The 15,687-nt window shown below is 38.5% G+C and overlaps 1 protein-coding gene across 1 annotated transcript in view; it reads left to right on the forward strand.

Moving 5' to 3' along the window:
* Positions 1-15,687, forward strand: part of dnah7 (dynein, axonemal, heavy chain 7) — a 288,894-nt gene that overhangs the window by 241,736 nt on the left and 31,471 nt on the right. The window lies entirely within an intron of this gene.

The following is a 15,687-nucleotide window of genomic DNA, read 5'->3' on the forward strand; positions in this document are numbered from 1 at the left end:
AATAAGGAACACTATTTAAAACATTGAACTGAGTATTGGAATCTGCTTTATTGGTCTTATAAAGTACCATCTGGGTGATATTATGTATATACTAGGTTATGTTAAAATGCACGAACAAAGCATATGAGAACTGTCCTTTCTAATGCCTTATCTATTATCCATAATATGAAAGTAGTCCTTTTGCAACACTGGTGAAATGTCAAACAAAAGACAGAAGAAATGATCATGATTTAAAGGAAAGCAGGGATTGATATTGACTTGACTAAATTGGTGTTAATGGAATGACAATTTCACCAAAATCAGATTGGTAGCTTATTGCCTAGATCACCTTTCCCTTTCACTATTTTGGCATTACCTGTGGACATGGCTTTCTGCTAATAGTTGGGTGGGCCCAACATAACCACTCGAGCTGTGTGGATCTGCCATTAATGTACAGTATGGTGATTCCATTTCAGTAAGGTCTTGATACCCAATTTTTTTCTGGTTTCTTCATCCTCTTTCTTATATAGTTGCAAAATTGCTTGGCAGAATGCTTAATATAATCATTTTACCTTTTTTCTAAGGAGTTTTAACAAAATTGCAATAAAATATATTGTCTTGTTTTAAAGATAATTCTACACTGTAACTTCCATGAAATTTTCTTTTGATTTAGGCATTGATAACTTATGTTAAATATTCAGTGTTGTGGGAACTATCAAAAAGAATACTGAACAACCTGCTCCTAAAGTTGGGTGCAACAGAGAGCTTTGCCATTTAGCTCAAATAATGGATGCTTTTCACTCATATTACAGATAAAATTACAACTTGCTGTGAACTAGCATACATTGCGTATAGTGTTACTAATATATCTTTCTATCTATTGTCACAATCATAAATATATTAGAACTTAAACTTCTATTTTTGTGAAATTTATTTTGAGCAGTCAAGCTGTGCACATGTGGAGTATTCCAGGTAATGGGAGAGACAGGTCTGATTACATACATACATACAGGTGCAATACTTATCAGTCATCTGTTAGAAAATAATATGTCCACTAATGGAATGTACAAGTTAATTATGGCATGAGTTGTGCTGGTTGTGCAAGGCTAGTCCAAAAGGAACAACCAGGCTTCAGCCTTTCAGTCTGAAGTAAATTCTGGAATGTTCAACACTTAAGGTTTGGGGAGAGATACTGAATCTGTGAGACTGCCTTTCTGCTGGACTCCCTAGTGTCAAGAACCTATTCATTTCAATGGCTTTTTCTGGACAGTTTTGAGTTCAAAGGGAAGGGTAAAATAAGTTTTCTAAAATAAATGATTTTGCTGTTTTCATGTTTTAATTACTAAAGTATTTTATGTATTTAACTAATTTGTATTCTATATACTTTAATATTTACATTAATTTTGATGGTTCTTAATATCTCTGAATATTTAGAAATATCAGAGATGTAGGAAATTTAATATCAATGACAGCTTTTTCCATGGGCAATGTTCCCCCCCCCATCATATTTGCCTTCTGTCACAGGTGTTGCAAGGGAAGACCTTGTGTGCAAGTCTTGGTTACTGTTCAACTTAAGATTCTGTAATGTTGGAAAGATAGATGAACACATACAGTGGTGGAGGACTTGATCTCACCTATCACCTGTCAACTTGCGCTGTTCCCCCTCACCCACCACCTTATTTTGGCTTCTGTTGCTTCTTTTCCAGTCTTGAAGCATTGACTGCCAATTTCCCTCCATAATTATAGCCTGACCTACTGAGTTCCTCCAGCATTTTGTGTGTACTGGTCAGACATTGCCAGAGTCTTGGGTGTGAAGGTTCAATGATAAAGGCTGTTTGTATTCTGCTTAGATAAACAAGGAGCTATATGGATTGTGAATGGTATTTCTGGAGCAGCAGGTGTGCTCCAGTCTAGTGTCTTTTTTAATTAAACACTCACCACACGCTGGAGGAACTCAGCAGGTCGGGCAGCATCCGTGGAAACGATCAGTCAACATTTTGGACAGGAACCCTTCATCAGACTGAAGATGGAAGGGGCAGAGGCCTGAAATATTGACTGATCGTTTCCACGGATGCTGCCTGACCTGCTGAGTTCCTCCAGCGTGTTGTGAGTGTTGCTTTGACCCCAGCATCTGCAGATTATTTTGTGTCTCTTTCAATTACTTGCTTTGTAGTAGGTCCAAAGGTCACTGATCTGTTTTATATCTGGTTTGGTTTGTATTGTTAAGTTAAATTAGGTGTCCTTTAAAACCGGTACTTATACCATTCCCATAGACTTTCCTGCTAGGCAGGATTGAAATTACCAACTGTAGTTCAAATCAAAAAGACTTCTAAAAATTTAAGTACAACTTGCCATTTAAGTTGTTCAAACAAGTATCAAACATAAACAAGAAACTATAGTAAATTTGGCAAGGACCTTCAGAAATTCAATGCTGTGCTGATATATAAGAGATCCTAGATATCTAGTCAGGCACTTGGAATAAGAATAGATTGAAAGATTGCCAAAAAAGTGAAAAACAGGCAGAACAAGTTTAGAGAAGACTCTTGGACTGACAGGAAAGCAAACTTGATGAATGTGATAAGCAAACAGCCTCTGTTCAGGAACAGAGTGGAGCGTTTAATATTTGAAGTTCCCTGGCATACCGTATACCAATTGATGACCAGATGCGTTTGGCCAATTAGCAATAAATGGCGGTAAAATTTTGTGTCATCTCCTTAGTAAGGGTAAGGGTTTAGGAAGGGTAAACAGTGGTAAATTTGGTAAATTGTAACTTAATAATTATTCAGAACAAAACTATCATACACAATCATTCTTAACAAAGGCATCTTTAAACGGTGGAAATTTTTAAGTCCTGCATATTGCCCTGAAAGGTGGATCTGAAGATATTCTGGTCTCTCTATGCCATTAAGAAGAAAATAGTAAAATGATTTACTCACGTTACAGGTCTCAGCAGGCTTTATCAGGGCCACTCCCCTTCTCTTCAAGCTACATATCAAAGTACCATATTCATCTATGGTACTTTAATATATAGCTTTTATATGACCTCCAAATATATCTATTTGTATTTTATGAGTATCCTTGTTGCTGGCAATTTCATATTGCAATTGAGCAGATCTGATTCAGAATTAAATATGTTAAGCTAATCGGTCATTTCTATCCAGTTGCTGCTTCTCAGTACTGTTTCTGCAGCGCATCCAGCTTAGGCTAAATTTAAAGTTAAATGCCAATTTATTTTAATACTCTGAGTCAAAACGTTGGGGGTCAGGATCTAGCTTGAGCATAATAGTCAGTGTAATAATGGGGGAGTGCTTGATTGTCACACGTATCATCTTTTGAGCAAGATGGTGAACCAGAAATCTCATCAGTTCTCTCAAATGAACCTAAAGAAATTATTGGCGCACCTTCATTTCCTTGCTTAGCAGAGCAGCTATTCATGTCATTTTGGCTAATATTTATTCTTCAACAGATACCAAAATGGACTGAAGAGTTTTTGTTTAAAGTTATTTAAAGACATTGAAACATAAGTCTCAATCATTCATTCTTTAATTTTTGGGCATAAGTTACAATATGGAGTATGTTTTCTGATTTCTCACTATCAGCAATATACTATATCTTGTGTTTTGAAGCAAAGCAGCAGGAAATTTGTGAGCTTATTAACTCTGATTTTCCAATACATGGCTGACAAAAGGTTAAAACTTCAAAACATACTTTTATGCCAAATTTAAATTAAATTCTGTACTCACCTTGATCAACATCACCTCAATATTTGGTGAATCATGATACTCAGATGGAGGCAGCTTTGAGGATAAAACTTGAATGGGAATAGTTGCTAGCTATTTACAGTAGCCTGCAATGTTTGTGCCAATCCTGATGTCGAGGTAAACTAAGTTTCTTCTGATCCATATTCCTACAATGCCTGCATAAATCATGTATCTATATAACAACCCTTTAAGCGACACTATCATTTCTGCTTCCACCACTACCTCTTTAAGCTTTAAACTTTCCCCCTGTATTTTAATTGTCTACCAATCTATTTATCTGGTAATTTTATGAACTTCTTTCAGATCTCCCCACAGTCTCTGAAACTCCAGAGAAAACTACCCAACTGTATGGAAACTTTTCTTATACCCTCTAATACAGCAAGCATCGTGGTAAACCTTTTCTGCAACCTTTCCAAAGCTTCCACATCCTTTCTTCTAATGGGCCGACCAGAAGTGCACACAATACTCACTACAAGTGTGGCCTAACCAAACTTCTATGTTCCAGCAACATGACTTCCAGACTGTTGTACTCGAATCCTAGACCTATGAAGGCTCTCATGCAGTATGCCTTCTTTTTCAAAGTATGTGGGTGAGCACTTTCAGGGAGTTGTGGACTGGCACCACTAGATTCCTCTGTTCATCAGTACTGTTAAGGGTCCTGCCATTATCCATATATTTCCCCCTTGTATTTGATCTCACAAAGTGCAACACGTCACATCTATTCAGAATAGACTCACTTTTTTCAATTTATCTGTCAATATCTGTCACTGATCTAAATTCTGCTGTATCTTTTTACAGCAAATCGACAACTCCATCAATATTTGTGTTATCTGCAAACTCACTAATCCACCACGCTACATTTTTATCCATTAATCGTGTGGATGGCCAGAGGCTTTTCCCCAGGACTGAAATGGCTAACACAAGGGGCATAGTCTTAAAGTGCTTGGAAATAGGTATGGGGAGGGGGGTGGAATGACAGAGGTAAGTTTTTCACACAGAGAGTGGGCGGTGCATACGTGCACTGCCAGCAATGGTAGTAGAGGTGGATACAATAGGGTATTTTAAAGGACTCTTGGATAGGTACATAGAACGTAGAAAAATAGAGGGCTATGTGATAAGGAAATTCCTGGCAGTTTCTAAAATAAGTTCCATGGTCAGCACAACATTGTGGACCAAAGGACCTGTAATGTGCTGTAGATTTCTATGTTCTTTGTTAAGTATTATTCTATTAATTCTAATTTAATTGAATTTATTTTTTTTTGGTGGGGGGGAACTAGCCATCTCCAGCATTTGCAATCCAACTGTAATTGGTGCCAAGAAGATGGTGGTGAGCTGTACTCACATGGTTCTGTGGCAGAGGAAGATCAAGGATGTCAACCCAACAATGTTGGGTACAGGGCTATGGTAGGAAACTTTGTCACATGGTGTGAGCAGAATTATCTGCAGCTTAATGTGAAAAAGACTAAGGAGCTGGTGGTAGGCCTGAGGAGAGCTAAGGTACCGGTGACCCCTGTTTCCATCCAACGGGTCAGTGTGGACATGGTGGAGGATTACAAATACCTGGGGATACGAATTGACAATAAACTGGACTGGTCAAAGAACACTGAGGCTGTCTACAAGAAGGGTCAGAGCCGTCTCTATTTCCTAAGGAGACTGAGGTCTTTTAACATCTGCCGGACGATGCTGAGGATGTTCTACAAGTCTGTGGTGGCCAGTGCTATCATGTTTGCTGTTGTGTACTGGGGCAGCAGGCTGAGGGTAGCAGGCACCAACAGAATTAACAAACTCATTCGTAAGGCCAGTGATGTTGTGGGGATGGAACTGGACTCTCTGACGGTGGTGTCTGAAAAGAGGATGCTGTCTAAGTTGCATGCCATCTTGGACAATGTCTCCCATCCACTACATAATGTACTGGTTGGGCACAGGAGTACATTCAGCCAGAGACTCATTCCACCGAGATGCAACACAGAGCGTCATAGGAAGTCATTCCTGCCTGTGGCCACCAAACTTTACAACTCCTCCCTTGGAGGGTCAGACACCGTGAGCCAATAGGCTGGTCCTGGACTTATTTCATAATTTACTGGCATAATTTACATATTACTATTTAACTATTTATGGTTCTATTACTATTTATTATTTATGGTGCAACTGTAACAGAAACCAATTTCCCCCGGGATCAATAAAGTATGACTGTGACTATGACTGAATCATGACATGCTTCCAAGCCAATATAAAGTGTGACTTAAAAGGAAACTCACAAATGGTACTAATCTCATGTGCCTATGGCCCGTCTTCTTGGTGTTAAATTTAGTGGGTTTCGTATGGCCCTGTTGGAGAAATCTAGGTGACTATTTGAGTTGTATTTATTCATGGTACATATTGGAGCAAAACCTTGCCATCGATCAGAGCCTTATCACTCAGTTCCAGGATCACATATGTCAGGTGAAGGAGAAGAAAAGTTTAGGGAGAAGAAGAATGAGTCTGATATTAGGTCACACACTGTTTAAAAAAAAAACACCTAGATCACAGTTTTTAATACATTGTTGTGAGGCAAACATAATAAAAGTTACTGTTTCATTGCACTGCTGTTGGGAGGGAATAAACCTTTGGAATGATTGACGGAATACTAAGGAAGCGCACAACTTTATCCTGGAGGGTGTGAAGTCTCTGGAAAGTTGCTGGAGTTGCCAACAACCGAGCAAATGAAGAAAATCTCATCACACTCCTGGCTTTTGGTTTATAGCTGACTTTAAAAAATATATATAGTTTGGATATGAGGAAATGAGTCATTCATCACTAGATACCCAAATTCACACTTGAATTTCTGGTCAATGATAAGAAGATCATAAGACCATAAGACATAGGAACAGAATCAGGCCATTTGGCCCATCCAGTCATAGATGATCCATTTTTCTCACAGCCCTAATTTTCTGCATTTCCCCCAACCTCCTGCCTCCCCCCACCCATATCCATTCATGCCTTGACCAATCATGAATCAATCAACCTCTGCCTTAAATACATCTGAAGGCTTGGCCTCCACAGCTGCCACAGCTAATTCCACAGATTCACCACTCTTGGGCTAAAGAAAATCCTCCCAGAATTCTTCCTCAGCCTCTATTTTGAGGCTTTGTCCTCTGGTCTTAGACACTTCCACCATAAGAAACATCCTTTCCACATCCATTCTATCAAGGCCTTTCACCATTCAACAGGTTTCAATTAGGTCACCTCTCATTCTTTTAAATTACAGTGTATACAGGCCCAGAGCCATCAAATGCTCTTCATATGACAAGTTGTTTAGATTAGATTAGATTATGAGGACACTCAGTCCTCGTTTATTGTCATTTCTTAATGCATGCATGCATTAAGAAATGATACAATGTTCCTCCAGAGTGGTATCACAGAAAAACAGGACAAATCAAAGACTAACACTGACAGAACCACATAATTATAACACATGGTTACAACAGTGCAAAGCAATACCATAATTTGATGAAGAGTAGACCATGGGCACGGTAAAAAAAAGTCTCAAAGTCCTGATCAACACCCGATAGTCTCCAATGGCAGGCGGCAAAAGGGAGAAACTCCCTGCCATAAACCTCCAGGCACCGACAACTGCTGATGCATTGGAAGCACGTGTCCACAGCCAACACTGAGTCCATCCGTCCGAAAACTTTGAACCTTCGAGCCTCCGAAGTTTAATCCTGGTATAATTTTCATGAACCTCCTTTGAACCCTTTCCAGTTTCAGCATATTCTTTCCAAGATAAGGGACTTCAAGCTGCACACAATCCTGTAAGTGAGGCCTCATCAGTGCTTTATAAAGTCTCAACATTACATCCTTACTTTTTTATTCTATTCCTCTTGAAAGAATGCTAACATCACATTTGCCTTTCTCACCGCTGACTCAACCTACAAATTAACCTTTAAGGAATCCTGCACAAGGACTCCTGAATTACTTTGCACCACAGATTTTTGTATTTTCTCCCCATTTCGAAAATAGTCATCCCTTTCATTTCTTCTGCCAAAGTGCATGACCATACACTTCCTAACTCTGTATTCCATCTGCCACTTCTTTGCCCATTCTTCTAATCTGTCTAAATTCGTCACTAATCTCCCTATTTCCTCAGAATACCTGTCTCTCCACCTCTCTTTGTATCATCTGCAAACTTCACAACAAAGCCATCAATTCCATCATCCAAACCATTGGCATACAACGTAAAATGAATTGGTTCCAATGCAGACCACTGTGGAGCACCACTAATCACCTGCAGCTAACTAGAAAAGGCTCCCTTTATTCCCACTCTTTGTCTCCTGCCAATCAGCCACTGTTTTATCCATACTAGAATCTTTCCTGTAATACCATTGGCTTATAGCTTGTTAAGCAGCCTCATGTGTGGCACCTTGTCAAAGGCCTTCTGAAAATCCAAGCACACAATATTAACCTATTGTCCTTTGTCTATCCTGCTTGTTATTTCTTCAAAGAAATTCAATGGATTTGTCAGGCAAGATTTTCCTTTTTGAGGAAACCATGCCTATTTTATCATGTGCCTCCACATACTCCAAAACCACATTTTTCAACAAACGACCCCAACATCTTCCCAACCACTGAGGTCAGACTCCCTGGCCTATAATTTCCTTTCTTATGTCTCTCTCCTTTCTTGAAGGGTGAATTGACATTTTCAATTTTCCAGTATTCAGTAACTGTTCCAGAATCTAGTGATTCTTGAAAGATCATTACTAATGCCTCCACAATCTCCTCAGCCACCTCTTTCAGAACCATGGAGTGTACACCATCTGGTCCAGGTGACTTATCTAACTTCAGACCTTCCAGTTTCCCAAGAACCTTCTCTCTGGTAATAGTAACTTCACACACTTCATGACCCCTGACACCTGGAACTTCCACCATACTGCTAGTGTCTTGACAGTGAAGACTGATGCAAAATACTTAGTCAGTTCATCTGCCATTTCCTTGTCTTCCATTACTACCTCTCCAGAGTTGTTTTCCAATGGTCCAATATCCATTCTTGCCTCTCTTTTACACTTCGTGTATCTAAAGATACTTTTGTGATCCTCTTTAATTTTATTGGCTTTCCTACTTTTGTATTCCATCTTTACCTTAATGACTTTTTTAGTTGCCTGTTGTTGGTGTTTTAAAGCTTTCCAATCCCCTAACTTCTCACTGTTGTTGCTCTATTATATGCTCTCTCTTTGGCTCTTATGTTGGCTTTGACTTCTCTTGTTAGCCATGGTTAAGTCATCTTGCCTTTAAAATACTCCTTCCTCTTTGGGATGTATATATCCTGGGCCTTACGAATTGATTCCAGAAATTACAACCATTGTTGCCCTGCTGTCAATCCCTGCCAGTGTTCTTTTCCAATCAATTCTGGCCAACTCCTCTCTCATGCCTCTGTAATTTCCTTTACTCCACTGTAATATGAATACATCTGACTTTAGCTTCTCCTTCTCAAATTTCAGGGTGAATTCAATCATATTATGATCACTTGCTGCTAAGGCTACCTTTACCTTAAGCTCTCCAATCAATTCCAGTTCATTACACAACACCCAATCTAGAATTGCTCTCACCCTGTGGGCTCAATCATGACCTGCTCTAAAAAGTCATCTCGTAAGCATTCTAGAAATTCCTCCTCTTGGCATCCGACACCAACCTGATTTTCCCTATCTACCTGCATATTCAAATCCCCCATGACTATTGTAACATAGCCCTTTTGGCATGCATTTTCTATCTCCCATTGTAACTTATAGAGAACATCCTTACTACTGTTTGGGGTTCTGTATATAACTCCCAACAGGGTATGTTTACCCTTGCAGTTCCTTAGCTCTACACACAATGATTCCACACTTTCCCACCTCTTTCTTATGATTTTAATTTCATTTTTTACCAACAAAACCACACCACACTCTCTGCCTTCTTGAATGCCCTTTCAATAAAATATGTATCCTTGGACATTAAGTTCCCAGCTATAATCTTCTATCGGCCAATGTTCATTGATGCCTACAACATCATACTTGTCAATCTGTAACTGTGCTACAAGTTCATTGACCTTATTCTATATACTGTGTGTATTCAAGTATAACACCTTTAGTCATGTGTTCACCTTTTTCGATTTTATCTGCCTTTTATGTTTCAATTCATCCTGTTGACTGCAAACTTGCCCTATCATCAGTCTCTCCTTGCTGGGAGTTTCACTATACATTGCCTCTGTTTGTAAACCAGCCACCACATCTTCAGGACTATCACAGAAGTTCCTATCCCCATTCCAAATTAGTTTACACCTACCTGAAGAACTCGGCAAACCTGCCTGCAAGCATATTTGACCCCATTGGGTTCAGGTGTAACCCATCCCTTTTGTAGAGTTGTACCTTCTCCAGAAGAGATCCCAATGATCCATAAATCTGAACCCCTGCCTCCTGTGCCAGTTCCTCTGCCACTTATTCACCTGCCAAGTCATCTTATTCTTGCCCTCACTAGCACGTGGTACAGGCAGCAATCCAGAGATTACTACCCTGGAGGTCCTGTTTCTCAGCTTTCCACCTAGCTCCCTAAAAAATCTCTCTTCAGGACCTCCTCACCTTGTTTACCTATGTCATTGGTGCCATTACGTACCAAGACTTCTGGCTGCTCACACTCACCCCTGAGAATGCAATAGACACGATCCGAGACATTCCTGATCCTGGCACCAGGGAGCTAACATACCATCTGGGAGTCTCTCTTGCACTCACAGAACCTTGTCTCTATTCCTCTAACTAAGGAATCTCCTATCAACACCGCCATCCTCTTCACCCCTCTGCTCTTCTGAGCCACACCACCAGACTCAGTGCCAGACACCCGGTCACTGTGGCTCCCCTTGGTAGGTCGTCACCCTCAATAGTATCTAAAGTTATATACTTATTATCGAGGGGTGTACTCTACACTGTCTGTGCACTTCTCCTCTTTCTCCTGACAGTTACCCAGTTCCCTGTCTCCTGCATGTAAGGGGTGACTACCTCCCTGTGGCTCCCGTCTATCACCTCGTCATTCCCACATATCAGTTGAAGGTCATTAAATGATCATGTGAAGAAAACACTTTCTAGTGATTTAGGAGATTGAAATGGAGGACAAGAATGTTTTAAACATAAAAATTCACTATCAGAATCAGGATATTGTCTATTATCACGAACATAAGTTGTGAGATGTGTTGTTTTGTGGCAGTACAGTACAAGACATAAAAAATTACTATGTACAATAAATAAAGCATGCAAAAGAGGAAGAGCAAGATAGTTTTCATGGACTGTTTATAAATCTGATGGCAAAGGTGAAGAAGCTGTTTATAAAGCATTGAGTGTGTTCTTGAGGCTCCAGAACAGACACCTTAAATAGTTTTACAAGCAAAATAGCATACCATCAGTTTAATGGACTCAGAACTACTGTTGACGTAGAGGGTCTACATAGTTGGTTTCAGTAATAATTTCTATTTAATCTCTTATGATCTTTGATAATCTTCTCTGGTTGGCTGCTGGGGACTAATGGTTTCGCAGGGGTCGGTGTTGGGACCACTTCTTTTCATGTTATATGTCAATGACTTGGGTGACAGAGTTGAAAGCTTGGTGGTTAAGTTTGCAGATGATACAAAGATAGGTGGAGGGGTAGGTAATGTTGAGGAAACAAGGAGTTTTAAGAAGGACTTGGACAGGTTAGGAGAATAGACAAAGAAGTAGCAGATTGAGCATAGTGTAGGGAAGTGTATGGTCATGTAGTTTGGTGGAAGGAATAAAGTCATGGACTATTTTCTGAATGGGGAGAAAATTTAGAAATTGAAAGTGCAAAGGAACTTGGGAGTCCTTGTGCAAGATTCTGTAAAGGTTAATTTGCAGGTTGAGTCAGTGGTGAGGAGGGCAAATGTGATATTAACATTCATTTTGAGAGAACTAGAATATAAAAGCAAGGATGTAAAGCTGAGGCTTTAGAAGACATTGGTCAGAGCACACTTGGAGTATTGTGAGTAGTTTTAGGCCCTTTGTTTAAGAAAGGATGTGCTGCCATTGGCGAGGGTCCAGAGGATGTTCATGAGAATGATACTAAGAATGAAAGGGTTAACATGTGAGGAACGTTTGATGGCTCTGCACCCATACTCACTTGAGGTTAGAAGAATGAAGGGTGATATCATTAAAACCTGTTGAATATTGAAAGTCCTAGATAGAGTGGCCATGGAAAAAATGTTTCCTATAGTGGTGAAGGATCAGTGGGCACAGCCTCAGAACAGAAGGATATCCCTTTAGAATAGAGATGAAGAGGAATCTTGTTAACTAGAGGGTGGTGAACCTGTGGAATTCATTGCTAGATACATCTGTGGAGGCTAAGTCATTGGATATATTTAAAGCAGGAGAATAGAGTTGAGAGGGATAATAAATCAGCCATGATGGAATGATGGAGCACCATTGAAATGGGCTGAATAGCCTAATTCTGTTCCTATGTCTTGCGGTCTTATGTTTGCATTAGAGGCCAGGCAGGATTAATACTACATCTGTGAAATGGCATCTCTGACAATTAATTCTGCACTGAAGTCTTAAACTAAATGTTGTTTCTAAAATCATGAGAAAGGACTCGATTCACTATCTTATCATTAATCTTGAGCTTTGAATAAGGGATCAGTTTTAGGCAATTGCTTCACTGGTAGTTAAACAATTCAATTTTAATTGTAAATTAATTTTTATTGGCTCAAATTTTGTAGGATTTTGCTAGTAGTTCTACATTGAAGAAGCAGCATTTCTCAGCATAACTGCTGATAACTTTTGGGATGATTAATGCAATGCAGAAGTTCTAAAATTTCCTGATAAGCTGCTGGTGATTAGATGTTGTTCTCCACTAGTGGTCTTGGCATGTAGTTTGATAGCAAAGCCTTAATAATTGTACTGGGATATCTTCAAGATTTTGCACAACAATAGATCTGGTGAAAGATCTGTGAGACAATTAATTTCCTTAATACTAGTTTGTCTGTGAGGAAGACTTTAAAAAATCTACATATCACAATATTTTAAATAATTTAGCTATGTTGATTTTATTTAATTTCTAAAATTTCTTTAAAATTGTAGTATTCTGTTGTTATTTATACTTATAATAAGTTTTTAAATGTTCATAAATTTTGCAAAATGCTTGACCATTTTAAAAGTCAGCAAGGGATGGGGCTTTGCTATCTGTCAAATAGTTTTATGATTGGGGCTTTTCCTTCCCTTCCTCTGTGGTCTGATAATGTTTCATAAAGCAGTGCTTCCTCTCAGAGTTTTATTGTTGAGTTCCAGGATCATTTGGATCACTTGAAAGGCCCTTTAGATTAGAAAATAAGTTTAGGGAAATGGGATACATCGGCAGCATGTGTGGATGGTGTGCCATCCATGGGGAAATCGTAGGTCATGATATTTTATGGGTTGTGATCTGTAAATATTGCACAAGTTACTGTTTCAGTGTGAACTTGAAATGTGCTCTTTAGTTATTATTTGGAAATACTTGCATAAATTTTATTAAAGTCCAAAGTATTCTTCTAATTCATGATAATAAATAGATTTGTTACATTTCTGCAAAGTTTATTGTCCTATGCATAAAAACATGTATGCACAGGTGCAGTATAAACCTTACAGCAGCACCTTGAGAAAACATAAATTATATAAACACAGTTTATTTTCAAATAGTCATATATTTCATTCAGAAAAATGAAATCTGATTTGAGTAATGGATTTCTGAATCAGGCTACATCATAGTTCGCAATTGTCCACTTGACAGTAAATGGAAGTACTTTGTGTTGGTGAGTTCAGCTTACAGTTGATGTAATGAATCATTTGCTCTAACTGAATGATGATTGATTGGTGTAATAGTGTTCTTTATTGTTGTCTATTCTGAAAAATAATTCCACAGTGCTACTGCTGTAGCATAGGTTGATGTTATTGTTGCTCTATTAAAGTGTGATTTATCTGAACAAGAAATATTTCAGTTATTCATGGCAGACAGGAGCAATAGAAACAAAAAATAGCAGGAAAATGATGTCATGTTTTATCTCTGAAACATATAAAAAAGTTTTAATATCATATACAAATAATGTTAAAATAATTGATGTACCTATTTAAAAAAATAGAATCAGAATCAGGTTTAATATCACTGGCATACAGTATGTTGTGAAATTTTTTGTTTTATGGCAGCAGAACAGTCCAGTACATAATACAAAGTTATAAATTACAATAAGAAATATATATAATTAAAATTAAAGAAGTTGTGCAATAAAGCACAAAAAAGTGAGGTAGCCTACATGGTTCGTTTATAAATCTGATGCGGGAGCAGAAGAAGAAGCTATTCCGAGAACATTGATTGGATGTCTTCAGGCTCCAATATCTTCTCCTTCATGGTAGGAATGTGAAGAGGGCATGTCCTCGTGATGGGCGTCTTTATTGATGGATACTGCCTTGCTGAGGCATGGCCTTAAGTAATGGATACATACATGCTTTCATGCTTTGTATGCAATTGCCTTTGTGGCAGTTGCAATTATATTGGAATATTGGAAGAAACAGGTTTTGTACTTTGAAAACTTGTGTATCCTCAGAAATTATAGCTAACAAATAATATAGTCATTGACATTTACTTTCAGTTGATGTAAATATCCAGTGCCTAATTTGGACACGCAAACACGAGGAAATCTGCAGATGCTAGAAATTCAAGCAACACACACAAAAAATGCTGGTGAACGCAGCAGGCCAGGCAGCATCTATAGGAAGAGGTACAGTCGGTGGATTTGAAACTGGGATGGGTTCGTCAGTTAGCCCTGACGAAGGGTCTCGGCCCGAAACGTCGACTGTACCTCTTCGTATAGATGCTGCCTGACCTACAGTGTTCACCAGCATTTTTTGTGTGAGTTGCCTAATTTGGACAGTTGGCTTTGCAAATTTGACAGGTAGAAGGTGGAGTAAAATTTTCCATGAATATTTCAAAACAGATTAGAGCATATCTTAAATCAAATTGGTTTTTAGAAGATCATAACTGAACTTCTGCTTTTGCGATATCACTATCAGAAGACAAGTAGCTTTCTGATTAATATCTTTAAAAAAGGATAGGTATTTTGCATACGGTAATCAGTAGAATTTTATTTATAAAGAGGCTATTTTGATCCAAAACAGAAAATGCTGGAAATATTCAGCAAGTTGAGCAAATCTGTGGAGAATAAAGTTTAAGATAGATTCTTGATTAGAAAGGGTATCAAAGGTTATAGAGAGAATGCAGGAGAATGGAATTGAGAAAGTTATTTATCATACATGATTTACAATCAGTGGACCAAATGGCCCAATTCTTGTGGTCCACAACAATTGCTCAATCATTGTAAATTTATCAGACTGATTGCTGGCCACAGCAGGTGCTAAAAACTGTATGGTGACAGCCAATAAGGTAAACAGAAAAACATTTATACAGCAGTAAGATACAAAAATATAAATTATTGGTAGAAATTAATTTATTCTAAAAGCAATGTTTGAAGACTGAAAAGATGCCCCTAAACATGACTTTTGGAATTATATGTGGCTGCAGATGAAATACCTTCAGATGAAGCATATTATAAAAGCTATTTTCTGTTTTAAAACCATATGTTAAACTCTTCCATCTACACTTGGTGGCCACTTTATTAGGTACTTGTACACCTGTTCATTAATGCAAATATCTAATCAACTTATCATGTGGCAGCAATTAAATGCATAAAAGCATGCAGACATGGTCAAGAGGTTCAGTTGTTGATCACACCAAGGGTAAGAATGGGAAAGACATGTGATCTAAGTAACATTGATCAGATGATTGTTGATGCCAGATGAGGTGGTTTGAGTATCTCAGGAATTGCTGATCTCCTGGGATTTTCACGCACAACAGTCTCTAGAGTTTACAGAGAATGGTGCAAACAACAGAAAAAAAAATCCAGTGAGCA

The sequence above is a fragment of the Mobula hypostoma genome, chromosome 6, assembly GCF_963921235.1.
Source record: "Mobula hypostoma chromosome 6, sMobHyp1.1, whole genome shotgun sequence".
Taxonomy (NCBI): domain Eukaryota; kingdom Metazoa; phylum Chordata; class Chondrichthyes; order Myliobatiformes; family Myliobatidae; genus Mobula; species Mobula hypostoma.